This window comes from Elephas maximus, chromosome 2 (genome assembly GCF_024166365.1).
Source record: "Elephas maximus indicus isolate mEleMax1 chromosome 2, mEleMax1 primary haplotype, whole genome shotgun sequence".
Taxonomy (NCBI): domain Eukaryota; kingdom Metazoa; phylum Chordata; class Mammalia; order Proboscidea; family Elephantidae; genus Elephas; species Elephas maximus.
The window spans coordinates 178,790,605-178,806,702 of NC_064820.1; the positions used below are offsets into that span (position 1 = coordinate 178,790,605).

Below are 16,098 nucleotides of genomic sequence, written 5' to 3' on the forward strand. Positions count from 1 at the left end.
ATATTATTATATTCTGGATTGCATGGTGTAGGTCAGTATTCTGAAAAGTTAATGGTTATACAAATCACCAGGAAACCTTGTTATCATGTCTGGGATGGTACCTTCTGCACTTCAAAGAATCTCCAGGTAATGTTGATGTTTCTAGCCTATTGATCATACTTTGAGTAGCAAGATTATAGACCTTAAATGGTTTAGAATAGACAGCAAGTTGTCTAAGGGCAGGGGCTTTATGTGTAGAGATCTACATTTTACTTAATCATTCAACAGCATTTGACTTGTGACCTCTGCCTTCATCTTTATGCTTTCTCTTTTCTCCACTTTTCTGACAGTATAGTGTCTTAATTATCCTCCTGCTCTTCTGCCTATTCCTTTTTGGTCTTTGTTTTTCCCACATCTTCCTCTATCCAAGCTTCAGTTGTTAAGATTCCTGAAGGATCAGTCCACAAAGCTCTTCCCTTCACATTCTAGACTTTCCCCAGCCAGGCACATCCAATTTCTTGATTTTACTTACCATCTATGTGCTAATAGGTCTCAAATGTATATTTCTTCTGAGCTCCAGATCTGCATGCCTCTAAATTGTTTAATCTAGATTTTCAATGATGCCTTACAGTTTCTTCACATATTCCACTTTCTCTTGCCTCTCCCACTTCCCACTGTCTCCATGTTTGGTTCCTCTCTTGTATATTTTACCTTGATGAATGGATCCTCCTTCCATCTCACTGGCCGAGTCAGAAACCTAGTGTCATCTGTAACTCTTCTCACTCTCTCATCCCCCAAAGTTTGTCCCGCTTCTTGGTTATACAGTAAGAATCCAGTGACTAAGGGAGGGGACCACTCCCATCCAGTCTTCCAGCCCTTCCAGTCCCTCTGCTTCACAGACACTCATGCAGTGTGTTGTAAATTCTTCCAGGAGTAGTTTTACTGTCTGCTTTTCTGGATTAAAAAAAAAAAAATCAAAAACTTAACAAAAAGTGAGTTTAGAAAAGCAAAATGCAGAGGGAGGAAGCAGTGACATTTTTGTAATTATGCTTTTTTTTCTCCGTTTTATAGAATTTTTCAGTTTTTACTATGGGTCAGCTGTTGCGATTTCATCAAGATAACCATGTCTTTGCTGAGTTCAGGTGACTGAGGAAGAGCCACACCCTTGAAACAAAACAAAATACACACACAACCAACCACAAAATCACCTTTAACCTAACTTTTTGTACAATGTCTCCGTTCCCCATAACTTTGCACACAAGTATCTGTGTTATGTTGAATTGTAATTGCTTTTTGTATTTGGAGAGAGTGTGACAATTGAACTTCAACATTTTATTGAGGGCATCCTGGTAGTTTCTGGTGGGACAAAACGGGTGAGAGGGGAAAAGGGAGATGGGGGCGGGGGTGAGGATAGGAATGGGAATGGGGATGGGGGCGTGGGGGGTCTCCTTCCCCTCAGAACATGAAGTTCTCCAGCTGCCCTTCTCAGAGGTCTTCAGGTCCCAGACCTGAGAATTTTTCCTACAGTGATCCTCTTCAATTATTTTTACTTTCCCTTGCCTCGTATATTTTAACAAACTGTACTTACTAAAAAATGTGTTTTCCCTGTTTTGTTTCATTTCAATAAATGACATGGCAACTCCTAAAAAAAAAAAAAAAAAGAGATCTACTACAAATAGTTTTACTTTCCCCCAGAGAATGTTATTGTTGGCTCTAATTTGTTCTGTGGGGATAGTGGTAATTCAGTAATAGAATTCTTGCCTTGCATGCGAGAAAACTGAGTTTGATTCCCAGTCAATGCATCTCATATGCAGCCACCCCCCATCTGTCAGTGGAAGCTTGTATGTTGCTATGATGCAACAGACTAGAAAGGGGCTTGGCAGCCTACTTCTGAATATCACCCAATGAACATCCTTTGGATCGCAACACACGATGGGGTCTGATCCCATTGTACCTGGATTCTCCATGAGTCAGGGGCTGACTCGTTGGCAAACAACAGCATTTTTTTCTGCGCACTACCTATTACCCCTTACCATCGATTTGACTCTGACTCATAGTGACCCTATAGGGCAGAGTAGAATACTACAGGTGGACTGAATTTTCGAACACACAAACCTGATCACATCTGAGTTTGAAATGCTTAGGATGCTCTTTACCAGACGTGAGAGTTCCTGCATGGTCTATCCCCTTCTTGCTCTCTGATCTAATCACTCACTATACTTCTCCTTGCACTGTGTGCTCCATCACAAAAGTCTTTTTGTTGTTGTCTTGAATGTGTTTTTCTCCATATTCCATCAGGACTTTTGTAGATGTGTTCCTTTCTACCTATAATCTAATAACTTCTTCCCTGCTATTCTATTTATCTTTGAAGGCTTATTTCACTTTTTAGGGAAGGCTTTCCTGAGAACTCAAACTCTCTCAGGGTCCCTCTCCCATATTATTTTCTCTTTTTCCTTTGTACCCCTTATTAGAATTGGAATTAAATAATTTTTCAAATTTTTTAACAATTCCTATTTTCCCAACAAAAATTAATGTCTTTGATGAAAGAGAGTGTAATATCTTTTTTTTCTATGTATAGCACTCATCATAAGACTTTCATTGCCCATTGTGATTTTAAATAGCAATAGTCCTAACATTTTAACTGCAAACACTTTTGTAGCACTTATTATTTGCCATGTACTTTTCTAAGCTTTACCTGTATGAGCACTTTAACTTTCACTAAAAACCTGTGACAAAGTTCTATGGTTTTTCTTTCTTTATTAAGATAAGGAAAAGGAGACTGTGCTCAGTTAGGGAACCTGTCCAAGATCACACACAGCTAGTATGTGTTGAGGCAGAATTTGAAACCAGAGCCTGTGCCCTTCTCTGCTAAATACTACTGCCTCTAATGAGTGAACATTTGTTGAATGAGTCTTATAATCTCACCTGACAGCAGAGTATGTGAATATAGCAGATGCCCAACACATCCTTGAGCCACGGCAACAGACCGTGGTAATTGAAGGAAAAAACACTTTATATAAGAAGGATTTTAAAAAAGATTGATAGAAAAGATTAAAGGGTGAGTTGAAGAAAAAATAAATGAAGATCAAAGAAACATGAGAAAAGACTGAGTGTCAAAATAATCAAGAACAATTTTAAGTTTTCCTAAAGCACTGGGCTAAAATTGAGGTACTAATATTTAATGGGTACGATGGGTCCAGATTATGATGGGTTCTGATTATGATGGGTATGATGGATGGGCTCACATTTTTTCAGAGTAGTCTAGATTTTATGCAATAGAAAATAGAAAGCCATTGTCAGGTTTTATTGTGGGAATAAGACTGGGAGAAAATCCTACAAGAAAAAAATTATAGTTTATTTAATTATTCCTTCCCATTTTTTCTTGGGAAATTTGCAAAGGTAAAATGATGTCTCCATTATCCCCATATCCCCAACTTCTTGAATGGTATCTACCTCATAGTACTCAGTCAAAAAATATTAGCTAAATAAACATTAAAAAGAAAATGCCAGAGATATGCAGAATGAGAAGTAGAGAGATACTTAAGATGAAATGACCCACAAGGAGAAAATGGCAATAATCTGAATGTGATTTATTAAAAGCAGAGTGATGATTGAGGGAATTAAGAGGTAACAACTGATAAAAGTGTACCCTACTAAGGGGGAAAAAAATACTGGGAAGATTCCTAGAAAGGGGGGAACACAAAAAGCAAAGACATAAATCCCAGTTCTCAGTCATTAAAGAAATAGAATTGTAGTGCTCTGGACAGAAAGAGAAAGGTTGATAGAGATAGTATTAAAAAGAGAGAGAGAAGGAATCAAAGCTCTTCTAGAAAACCAACTTAGGAACAAAATCAAAGCATATATACATATATCTCCAAATTAATGGAGAAAGATTTGCAGATTCTAACAACATGGACTTATGAACTTTAATGATAATTAAATAGTATGTTTTAATATTTTAAGTACAAGAAAGGCCCATATAACCAGTAATAAACACTCCAGTGAGATCATAACGATGAAAAGAGATGTATGATTGATTTCAAAACAATGGAGAATGGAATCATGAGTAGAGACAGAGCTAAAAGATCTCTGCCTTTCATAGTTTTCTTAGTGAAAAGGGGAACACTATAATCCATTAGCTTCTTCTAAATTTCACTGTCCTGAGTCACAGTTACCTTGTTTGTGAAATGGAGATAATACCATAACAACTAACTTCACTGGTTGAGAAAAACAATATGCTTGTAAGATAACTTTATAAACTGTAAAATTTGATACCTTTATGGAACATTCATATTATTATAAGAAGTATTTATGCTTATTGTCCATTCTTTCGTATAATTTAGACCAAAAATTTATCTTCTTTCCCAAGGATACTCGCTCAGTACTCTAGTTTCTGTTAGATTCCATGATTCCTTTTCCTTTTCCACTAGAGTTCAATTGTCTGAATAAAGACCAGAAAATCTAGACTTAGAAATGTCATAAACATCAAAGTTAAGGTTAAGTGGCTTGCCCAAGATCACACAGCTAGTCAGTGAAAGCTCTAGGTCACATTTATACAACTGAAACTCCACTTACCCAGCTCTACCATTGCCAACACCTCCCTGGAGTTTGGTCTACACAGGGAAAATTATAAATTATGTTGTTTTTGTTGTTAGATATCGTCAAGTCAGTTCTGACTCATAGCAACCCTATGTATAACAGAACAAAACACTGCCCAGTTCTGCACCATCTTTACAATCATTGTTATGTTTGAGCCCATTGTTGCAGCCACTGTGTCAATCCATCTTATTGAGGGTCTTCCTCTTTTTTGCTGACTCTAGACTTTACTAAGCATGATGTTCTTCTCCAGGGACACTGACCCCTTCTGATAACAAGTCCAAAGTATGTGAGATGTAGTCTCCCCATCCTTGCTTCTAAGGAGCATTCTGACTATACTTCTTCCAAGACAGATTTGTTCATTCTTTTGGTAGTCTATGGTATACTCAATATTCTTCACCAACACCACAATTCAAATGTATCATCTCTTTGGTCTTCCTTATTCATTGTTCAGCTTTCACATGATAATATTCATTTCTGCTTACAGAAATCAGTGAAGATAAGACATTCTACCTAAGAACCTAACTTGGCCCAAAGTAAAGAAAGAACTATAATTTCTTTCTCCTGATTAATTTGTGTACAACAAAAGCTTGTCACCAGTAGACATGGTAGTGGGTGTCCTTTTTGGCATGGCTTGTATTAATTATCTAGAAACTGAAAAAATAAGTTGAAGCTGTTCTGGATAACAACTTAATACACTGTCACTTATTTAGTGAATCATATTTCCTTTCTTAATGTGAATTTAAACTGATTTTTTTTTACTTCTTAGAACTTATTTTTTGTCTCAGGTATATAGGTATGTTTGTTTGGTTGGATGAATAATTATTGTTAATAAATTATAAAGTGCAAATGAAGACTTCTGAGTATAACACATTGGTGGGTACACTTTGGAGTGGTTGAACATGGGAGGCCAAAGCACCCCATCCAGAATCATTTGGGTGAAGTCTCTGTAGTGTTATTCTTCAGCAAAGTTTCTCTACCTCAGTGCTAAAACCAAAAAAAAAAAAAAAAAAAAATCTGTTGCTGTCGAGTCAATTGTGACTCACAGTGACCCTATAGGACACAGTAGAACTGCCCCATATGGTTTCCAAGGAGCAGCTAGTGGATTCGAACTGCTGGCCTTTTGGTTAGCAGCTGAACTCTTAACCCCTGTGCCACCAGGGCTCCACCTTGGCACTACTGACAGCTAATTCCTTGTTGTGGAGGCTGCCTTGTGCTTTATGTGATATTTAACAGCATCCCTGACAACATCCTCCCTCCCTCTTTTGTGACAACCAAAAATGTCTTTGAATATTGCTGAATTTCAAATTTTCCCTGGGAAAATTTTGCCCCCTCTCCCAAATTGCGAACAATTATTTTAGCTTTTAAGTATGCTGGCTCTCCAAATGTGTGGTATGGGGGTGGATAGCCATTGAGTCACTCTACATTAGTTATTTTGAGTTCTACTGTTGATACTTCTCGTTTAGAGGCAAAAGCTTCTCAGATTATAAAGACTATTGAGATTTCTGCTCTTAGAGAAATGAATGATCCTATAGAGGAGACAGTGTTTCGTGAAGTGTAAGCATCGGGATAATCGGAGTATCGATGTGGTATGTCTGATAGTCCAAGGAAATGTGGAGGGAAGAATGTTAGGTTTACACCTACAAATTAGAAAATGAATTTTAGCTCACGTATTATTTAATGTATATCCTGAGAATAGAGGGAATCAGTGAACAAACCCTCCTATAATAGCGAACACTGCACCTATGGATAGTACATAGTGGAAACGGGCCACGGCATAATAGATATAGTGTAAAACGATATCTAGTGAGGAGTTGGTGAGTACGATGCCCGTTAAGCCTCCCACTGTGAATAGGAAAATAAACCCTAGTGCTTCTACTATGGCCGGCAATCATTTATGTTGCTACCATGGAGAGTGGCTAGTCAGCTAAAGACTTTTAGGCCGGTTTGGATAGCAATAATTATGGTAGCTGACGTGAAGTACACTTGAGTGTCGACACCATGCCAATAGTGAATATATGGTGGGTTCATACAATGAAGCCTAAGAAACCGATTGATACTATGGCTCATACTATTCACATATAACTGAATGGTTCTTTTTTTCCTGAATAATACAGGACAATATGCGAAATCATGCTGAAGCCTGGCAGAATAAGGATATAAACAACAGGGTGTCTAAAAAATCAAAATAGATGTTGGTATAGGATCGGATCCCCTCCTCCTGCTGGATCAAAAAAGGTAGTATTAAAGTTACAGTCAGTTAACAGTACAATAATGCTTGCTACTAAGACTGCAAGGGATAGAAGAACAGCTGTTACTAGGATGGATCATACAAACAGAGGTGTTTGATACTGGGATATGGCTGGGGGTTTCATATTAATAATTGTAGTAATAAAGTTAATTGCTCCTAAAGTAGAAGATATACCTGCAAGGTGAAGTGAGAAGATTGTTAAGTCTACGGAAGCTCCCGCATGAGCCAGGTTTCCTGCTAGAGGTGGGTAGACCATTCAGTGGGTGCCGGCACCAGCTTCTACTACAGAGGAGGCCAAGAGAAGCAGAAAAGATGGGGGTAAAAGTCAGAAGCTGATATTATTTATTCGAGGGACCGCTATCAGGTGCTCCAACTATAAGAGGTACTAATCAGTTTCCGAAGCCTCCAATTATAATTGGTATAACCATAAAGAAAATTGTCACGAAAGCATGTGCAGTGACAATGATGTTACAAATTTGATCGTCTCCTAGGAGGGTGCCTGGTTGACCTAGTTCAGCTCGAATAAAAATACTGAGGGCAGTTCCTACTATTCCAGCTCAGGCGCCGAATAGTAGATATAGTGTTCCAATGTCTTTGTGATTAGGTGAAAATAGTCAACGATTGATGAACATAGGTAAAATGGCTGGGTAAAGCATTAGACTGTAAATCTAAGCACAGGGGATGATCCCCTTTTTTTCCATGCTGCCAAGAAGCAATTTTGTACGTTCCCATGAAGATTTTGTTTATGCATGTCTATGTATGTGTGTGATATATATTATATTCTTCACATTATATATTATCTATTTCTCTATCTACCATCTCCTTTGTATCATAGAAGTATCATTTAGCATCTGGTGTTAAGTTTACTCCTTCTGTGGTATACTTTCCTTTAGTTATCCCTTAGTCTTTGGTAAGCCATTTTGTACACAGGATCTTGTGTTAGTGGTGGTTCAAGAAATTAAAGGACAGGACAAAGATGGGACATAAGATTTTCCTCACATTGTGATTCTAAGTCTAGTATGTCATTAGAAGTATTATTTGGGGAAGATAATATTTCCAGACTTCCTGGTGGAGTTAAAAAACAAAACAAGCAAGTTGTTATCTAAGGTGATCCAAAAATAGCAGACATATTGTGAGGAATCACCTGTGAAGTGGACAGGCATGGGATAAGTTAGAGCCACCTGTCGCAAATAGCCAATTCTTGAGACAGGGGTGAGGTGGGTAGCAAGAGCTGTATTAGATATACCGGTATATGGAGACAGAGGGGAATGATCTCTTCCTAAAGTTGTCTGTCTCACCAGACTACGGATGAATTCGGATTTTTAAGGGAAAAGGGACCATAAGTTTTAGGGACTTGTGGAATGTGCGCTCTCTTTCTTCTGTTTGGTTTTGGTGGTTGTATCTCAAACATGTTGATCTTTTCCTGCCATTATCCCATCAGCTCAGGGGGTAGCTGGTGCCATCCTTCCTCTTATTTGACAGGCTTAGATCAATATCACTTGTTTTCCACAGTCTTAGAGGAAACATTGGTTAACACTTAACCATTTGGGGAGCTAACATCAGGATCTTACTTGGAGGCAGGGATGGGCTAGGGGAGGGAAAGGTGAGAAAGAAGAAAGAATAAGGAAAAAAAAATTGGCTCAGGTACTGTTTAAGATGTGGCTGAGCAGCCTGTTTCAATCCCCCCTTTTTGTTGCAGGTTTCTCAATCTTGGGAAACAGGGCACCGTGTCTCTCTAGCTGCTTCCTGCTGGATGGGGGCATAGAGGCCTAAGGGTTAGAGAAGTGGAACTCTTGTGTTGTCTGCGTTAAACCACTGTATCTCTCTTGTATCTACAGTGGCCGTTTATTAGGCTGTTGCCTCTCTTCTTGATGGGGGATGGGTTGAAATTTCTGAGCAACCGTCATTTGGAGCTGGAACTTTTGAATCACTTGAAATGACTCTACCCTTCCGGGGAGAAGGCACCAACTCATTAAGGCATACACCTAGACACATGAGCTTATCTGGAGAGAGGAACAACACAAGCAAAGATTAAAATAGAAATTAGTAAAAGGGCTAGAGCGAAAACAATTCTTAATACTTTTATATTACTTATTTTTATGATACTTATTTACCTTTGTTTGTTTTGTCTCTTGAATAGCCACTTAAGTCTTTTTACTGATTCATATTTTTTAAAAAGGCAAAAGTGGGAAGCAGACAAGCGTGTTGCTGGAGTCGTGTCTTTTCAAGTCTTAAGAATATTGAAGGGTATAAAATGAGCAAAACTATCGAAAGCTTTACTTTTTCACAAACTGGAAACTGTGATTTTGTATCTTGAATCATCATTCTTAACGATCATTGGTACAGGTTTCAGTAATGACAGTCAGGAGGGTCTTCACTGATCTAACGAACTTCTATTTATTAGATGGTAATAGAAAAAGGTAAGAGTGGAAAGTCTTTTGTGTTCTGGCTTATGTGAAAGGTTCTCTAAAAGACATTTTCTGAGATTATCCTATTTATTGTCTGTATACCTCTCCAATTTTTTTTTTTTTTAATACCTCAGGGCCCAGTTGATGCATCCCTGTGAGTTCTTGTAAGCCCAGCTCCAGCTGGGTCACATTCTCTATGCTCAAGGACAGGGAGTAATGACTTTAATATTATTTCTTAAATCATTCCTTCTTTTTGATTGGAGATTGGAGATGCCACATTTAATAATCAATACCTGAACTTGGTCAAGTTCCTAGATGGCGACCACGGCAGGTTCTTTAAAGTCACGGTGCTGGCTTTCCACCGGATACCATCTGGTTCTTCACCAGGATTTTAAAAGCGATGTTCTCATCAATCGTATTGTTAAAATGAGCAAACTCAATGAACATCAACATTTTAACCCAAAGCCTTCTTTTGTCTTTAGGTATGTAAGACAATAGAAGGTTAAGTTTTATTATGCCTAATACTATCAGGATGTAGACTAAGAATATTACTTGTAGTAGCATAAATAAATCTTGTGTTTGTAAGGGTGTTACTGTGTGTAACCAAGTAACTTGTTGTCCAATTCTATTTGTATATCTTGTTCTTCTCTTGTGTTATTTATCTAAATGTAACAAGAGGTATTTGCTACAGCACATATTACACTTTCTTGAACCAATAAATAAAATTTAAGGCTATTTTGTTATTTCATGTCACCTTGATCACTGCTGTGTTTCCATCCCACGAGCAAATTTGTCTGTCGTTTGTCCCATAGTGATTGATAAATTTCTTAAAGATTCCTCTAATTCAAATATGCCGTAAGTAGGAATTAACATTACCAACCATCCCCTGAGTGTTGGACCAATGGGTTTTCTTCTCTCATTTTACAAAGGATAACAAATTAACATTACCTTTCCAGTATTTACTATGAATACCTAAAGATAATTTTAAAGTTCTCAAAGTGTATTGCCAAACATTCACCAGGAATCCAAACTAGATTATCCATGTAAATTCACTATTAGTTAGAAAGGAATCATTTAAATTAGTATAGTTGGATCCACCACACCAAAAAAATATATCTATAAGGGCACTCAAAGTTTGTCTAAAGAAAACAGAAGGTATAGAAAAACAAGTTTCTATTAAAGAATACATGATTAGCAAGTAGTACAAAATGGGCTTCCCCTGTTGGAGGCCTCCGGTTAATCTGTCTAAAACATACTAAGTGTTTTTCCTGAGGGCAACCTGCCTTTCCTTGGTTTACCTGTTAATAGTCATGGGTCACTTACCCAGAAGCAAAGGTGGAGTCTAAGACAAAATGGAGTCTGAGCCATGAGGTAGATCTCCTCTGAGAACCTGATTTCTTTAAGTTACATAATTTTCTGTATAGCAGGAAGATAACAGTTTGATTAAAAGCATTAGCAGGGTATTTTACACAATATTGTCTTGAACACTGATTAAACAGATTACTGATTTACCCTAAATATAACTCTATTTACTGATCTTTGAAATCAGTTTTTCAAAATAGACTGAATTCTTTATAAAAAAAGCACAATGCCCGGAGCAAAATGGTCTTGTTAGTTTATCTGGACAGTTGTTTGACTCAAAGTGGCTTCAGGAATCAGTTTTCTTCTCAAGGCTCGAGGTTCAGAAGGACACCCAAAGGCGATGGCCTATGTAGGTTGTCCCAACCTCTATGAAAGTCAGAAATTTGGATTTCAGGAGAATTATATACACTCTCTCATGGCTTCCTCCTTTGGATCATGATCTCGTTATAGAATCTCTGATCAAAAATGTTCAATAAATGGTAATTGGGCACTATCTGGTTTTTAAGATCTCAGGCACCATACAGCAAATCAGGAGGTAGAATAGAAACATACTAGACCAATTTTCTGAAATAATCAATGAAACCATGACCCTAAGGTCTTCCAACTAAGGAAACAAATCTCATGAGGTGTTTGTTTATGTATAAGTAGCATCAGTAACTGTTTTCTCTGTGCCTCTGCAGCAACCATATTCTGTAAAACTTATGACTGTGTATTAATATAAATATAGCAACATTTATTAAGGCACAAAATATTCCTTGAGAGAACTAATAGAAAGTCTAATACTATTCTAATCTGTAGAACCAATCATAGCTCAAATTTCAGACACTTTTCTGGTTATGATATTTACAACTTTTTTAAGTTTACCAACAGGAACTTCTAATTCAAATTTTAAAATAACTAAACCCATCAGTTAGATAATTTAGGAGAAAAGAGGAAAATGGTTTCTTATATCTAGAAAATAGGACCTTAAGTTATTATTTCCAGAAAGAAAGACCTTAAAACATCAGCAATATTCTCACCTAAAACCCATAGTATTGTTTTGTTTACTCAGTCTTACGTAGTTAACTTCTGTTGCAAGTGATCCTGGATCCACTGCAGTCTGTAAAGCCATCAGCTTCTACACAGAGGTTCTAGAAATCTTGATTGAGTCCAGTCACAGTCTTTTTCATAAGTCCAATATAGTCCATCTTTTTTAGTTGAGATATTCTGGTCAAATGTTTTCAGAAAATCAGTAAAGTAAAAACTTATCTGTAGATGACAAAACTTAACATGGTCATGATTAATTTATAAACATAATTCCTTATAGTGAAAGACCCGATAGAAATTAATTACAAGCATAACATAAAGGCCAAATAAAATCAGTTACAAAAAAAAAAAAACTTTAGATAAAAATATTTGCAATAATAACATTAACCATATTTTTAAAGAACTTCCAATGTAACGCATAATAATCTTGTGACATAATGCCATATACTCGGGATAGCCCAAGAACGTTCTAAGATTATCAAGTCTCTAAATACCTGAAGAGTAATTCTTCATTCAATCTATTGGTTTTGATGTTGCTAGATTCAAAAAAATAAAGTTTTAACCAAGTTAGCAATCATTTGTTGCCTAATATTAAGCAAAAACACGAGAGGAAATACCAACCTATAAATTTTAACACAAAGAGAAGGAATCAGGCACTTCTCATGATTTTAACAACACGTTCTAAAATTTTGTGTCTTCCCAACTTGTCAGGAGTTTATCATAAGTTACTAAGAAACAATATTTTATTTAACCAAAAATCTTAAAGTAAAAACCTTAAATTTTTTTTTTTTTTAAGGCCATATTGTTTGGTTTCTAACTCAGGAATCTTATTGTAATGACAGACTGAACCTTTTCGTCTTTGAAGTAGAATACACAAAGAAGAGATTAACTCTTTAACTGAGTAACCAAAGAAAGTTTTGTTATTTTAACAGTGATAAACCTAATTCTTTGTTTTATATGCTATTTAACATTAAAGTGCTTAAAAATCTCATAAATTAAACCATTAACTTCAGTCAAACAGATAAAACTTTTGACCATTATTAAGTAAAATTTTTTTTTCAATAAACCTCTTAAATGTTTTTTTGTTGTATTTTTTTTATCTCTTATAGTACATCACCTTAACTGGGAAAAATGAAATCACTCATTAGCAGACCTAAATGTACACATATGTATTTTTCTTTTTGGCTTCTTAAAGTTCTCTTACAACAGAGAGGACTTGTTTACACAGTATCTTTTTTTTTTTTTTTAATCGGGATCCGCCCAGTTTCTGATAACTACAGTAAAACAGCAATTTTTTTATCTTTTGTCTTAAAAGAGTTTTTACCTAGTTGAAAGGAATCTTTTAAAAGGTTCTCCGGAGCTATAGGATCCTGGAGACTAGGACTGGGGGCTGAGAAGGCCTGATCTTGCCTGGCCCTACCTGCCTTTTAACTCTAGGTAGAAGACAAGATTAGGTCGTTTCTGATTCATTCTGACTCATGTTTAAATTGATCTAGGCATTTTGAAAGGCTATTTGCCCAGTAAGTACCAAAGTTCTTTAGCAATTTTGGAAATGAATCTATCAATTTTTAGTTAGGGAGACTGGGGGCTGGAGGTAGTCATCTCAATTCATTTATATAAGTTTAAGTGCACCTAGGCATTTTGAAATGCAAAAGATAATAATTTTTTTCTCTTTATTTCAGTTAGAGTAAACTTGGCAGGTCAGTTCTATTAGCCAAGAGATTTTTAACCCTATACTTCTTTCAGTTTTTGAAGCCTTTTCTTTTTTTTTTCAATCGTAAGAAAAGAATTTCAGAATTTCTAATATTTAAGGATGCATCCTAGGGGTGAATCTCTTAGTATGTTTTCTTGATTTTTCATTGAGTCTAACTATTCTCAAGAACCTGGTTTTCTATTTTTATGGGTAGTTGATACCACCAGTTTTTTCTTTTAGTCTAACAGAAATTTATTTGTCTCACACACTGCAACCAAGAGTCTTCTGAGCTCTGGGAGAGAACCTCTTTTTAAAATCTTAACACTCTGCTCTGATTGTTCTCTGTATTGTGATTCAAATCCCAGTCTAGACTGAAAATCTGATCTCCGCATGCATCTCTCCTTTTTTTTTTTTTTTTAGCCCAATCAACAAATCTTTGGGAGTCTCTGTAAGTATGTCTTAATTCACTCTGAATATACATTTTTTCACCAGTCACTTTCTATGCATCACACATAAATTACACGTATGACACAGACAGAGGCGACGGAGATAATCTTGCAGTCTCAACCTCTCAGACAGCCAGCCAGGTTACAGAGGTGATCTTGGCAGCCTCAACCTCCCAGACAGCCCCCGTCACACATAAGATTCACCCATAAGATGAATAGATAAACAGAACTCTCGGACCAGACAATCCAGAAGGGAAAAGGGGAACGAGGATAATCTTAGTGAGGTCTAACACATTACTAGGAATGTCTCAATCTCCACTTCAATCCTCCAGATACCTCTTATCCCCAATGCCAGGTGGAGGGGCTTCAATCACCCCATCTAAACCAATAGAGATGTCTATACCCACTCCCCAAAACCAGGGTGCACCAACCAGAGACAGACAACCATCCAAACACAAAAACCCACCGCCGATACACACACATATGCCTGCCCAGCTCTAGAGTCACCAAGAGTCCCTCCTTGCGATCCTACTCACGGAGACAGTCATCCAAGGTGCCACTCGCCTTAGAAACGAAGGGCCCGGGTCCAGTTCCGGAAGCCGAGCTGATCCGCCCTTCCCGCCCGGCCCTGAGCGCAACAGGGAGAGGGTCGCCGACTCGCCTCAGGATCCTGGTTAGGTCTTGCCTTCACACACCTCTTTGGCGCGGTTGGGGACCGGTGACGCCGCAGGGAAGCCCGGGTCGGGGACAGCCTCGGGGACAAACAGAGTCCCCAGCGGCCGCTTGGTAGGAGAACTGTCGATCGGGCCCGGGCCCCGCAGCGAGGCCACTTTTTTTTTTTTTTTTTTATGGGCCACCAAATTGTTACGCAATTTCGCGAGTTAGAGCCGCCTGCCGCAAATAGCCAATTCTTGAGACAGGGGTGAGGTGGGTAGCAAGAGCTGTATTAGATATACCATTGGAGACGGAGGGGAATGATCTCCTCCTAAAGTCATCTGTCTCACCAGACTACCCATGGGTTCGGGTTTTTAAGGGAAAAGGGGCCATAAGTTTTAGGGACTTGTGGAATGTGCACTCTCTTTCTTCTGTTTGGTTTTGGTGGTTGTATCTCAAACATGTTGATCTTTTCCTGCCATTATCCCATCAGCTCAGGGGGTAGCTGGTGCCATCCTTCCTCTTATTTGACAGGCTTAGATCAGTATCACTTGTTTTCCACAGTCCTAAAGGAAACATTGGTTAACACTTAACCATTTGGGGAGCTAACATCAGGACCTTACTTGGAGGCAGGGGTGGGCTAGGGGAGGGAAAGAAGAGAAAGAAGAAGGAAAAAAAAAATTGGCTCAGGTACTGTTCAAGATATGGCTGAGCAGCCTGTTTCAGTTACATAGTTTGTTATCCCTTCCAGTTCTAGGATTTTTCTCCTATTGAGGGTAAAAAAGGTCTTCCTTCCTTCTCCTTCACTAATTGACTCCTAATTAAAACCAACCAGAAAATAGAATCAGGTATGCTAATCTTCTCTTTAAGGACACATGCAACTTAATTATTACAGTTTCTTTGTGGAACAAATAAATTAATAACAAAACTACACCTATTTTATATATATAGAATATATATATATATTAACATGTTAAAAAAATTCAGTTCTAAAAACATCACAAAGTCTTCTTACCAATAACACAAATCAGAGCTGGATGGTAAACATATTGATAGGGGAAAAAAAGCTACAAACGGGTAGAATCTAACAAGGTAACAAGTATAAATATAGGGTTCTATGCTTAAATTGGAAACCCTGGTGGTGTAGTGGTTAAGCACTACAGCTGCTAACCAAGAGCTCGGCAGTTCAAATCTGCCAGGCGCTCCTTGGAAACTATAGGGTAATTCTACTTTGTCCTATAGGGTCGCTATGAGTCGGAATGGACTTGACGGCAGTGGGTTAGTGGGTTATGCTTAAATTAAAAATAAAAAGCTATAGATAAATAAATAATGTGTTAACAGCATTACATATATTGCATATTTACCAGTTTTAAAAAACAGTGCAATCCATATGAGTTGATTTATGTATGGTAACCAGTTGAAATATGTTCAAAGGAACATAAAAAGAATAAGAAGAGGCATGGAAAGCAGGTTCTATAGTGATCAGCAAAAGGTTTTAAGAGTGGAAACCTTGGTGGTGTAGTAGTTAAGAGCTACAGCTGCTAACCAAATGTTGGCAGTTCAAATCCACTAACCGCTCCTTGGAAACTATATGGGGCAGTTCTATTCTGTGTATTGGGGTGCTATGAGTCTGAATCGACTCAATGGCAATGTTTTTTTTTTTAGCCTAAATTACAGAGGGCA

General features: G+C 37.6%; 1 long non-coding RNA gene across 1 annotated transcript; it reads right to left on the reverse strand.

The window, feature by feature from the left end:
- Positions 1–790: 790 nt before the first annotated feature.
- Positions 791–10,627, reverse strand: LOC126070249 (uncharacterized). The gene is made up of 3 exons (XR_007516177.1): positions 10,558–10,627; positions 7,001–7,108; positions 791–933 (listed from the first exon to the last, which is right to left on the reverse strand). It is a non-coding gene; the product is annotated as an uncharacterized LOC126070249 (long non-coding RNA).
- Positions 10,628–16,098: the final 5,471 nt, after the last annotated feature.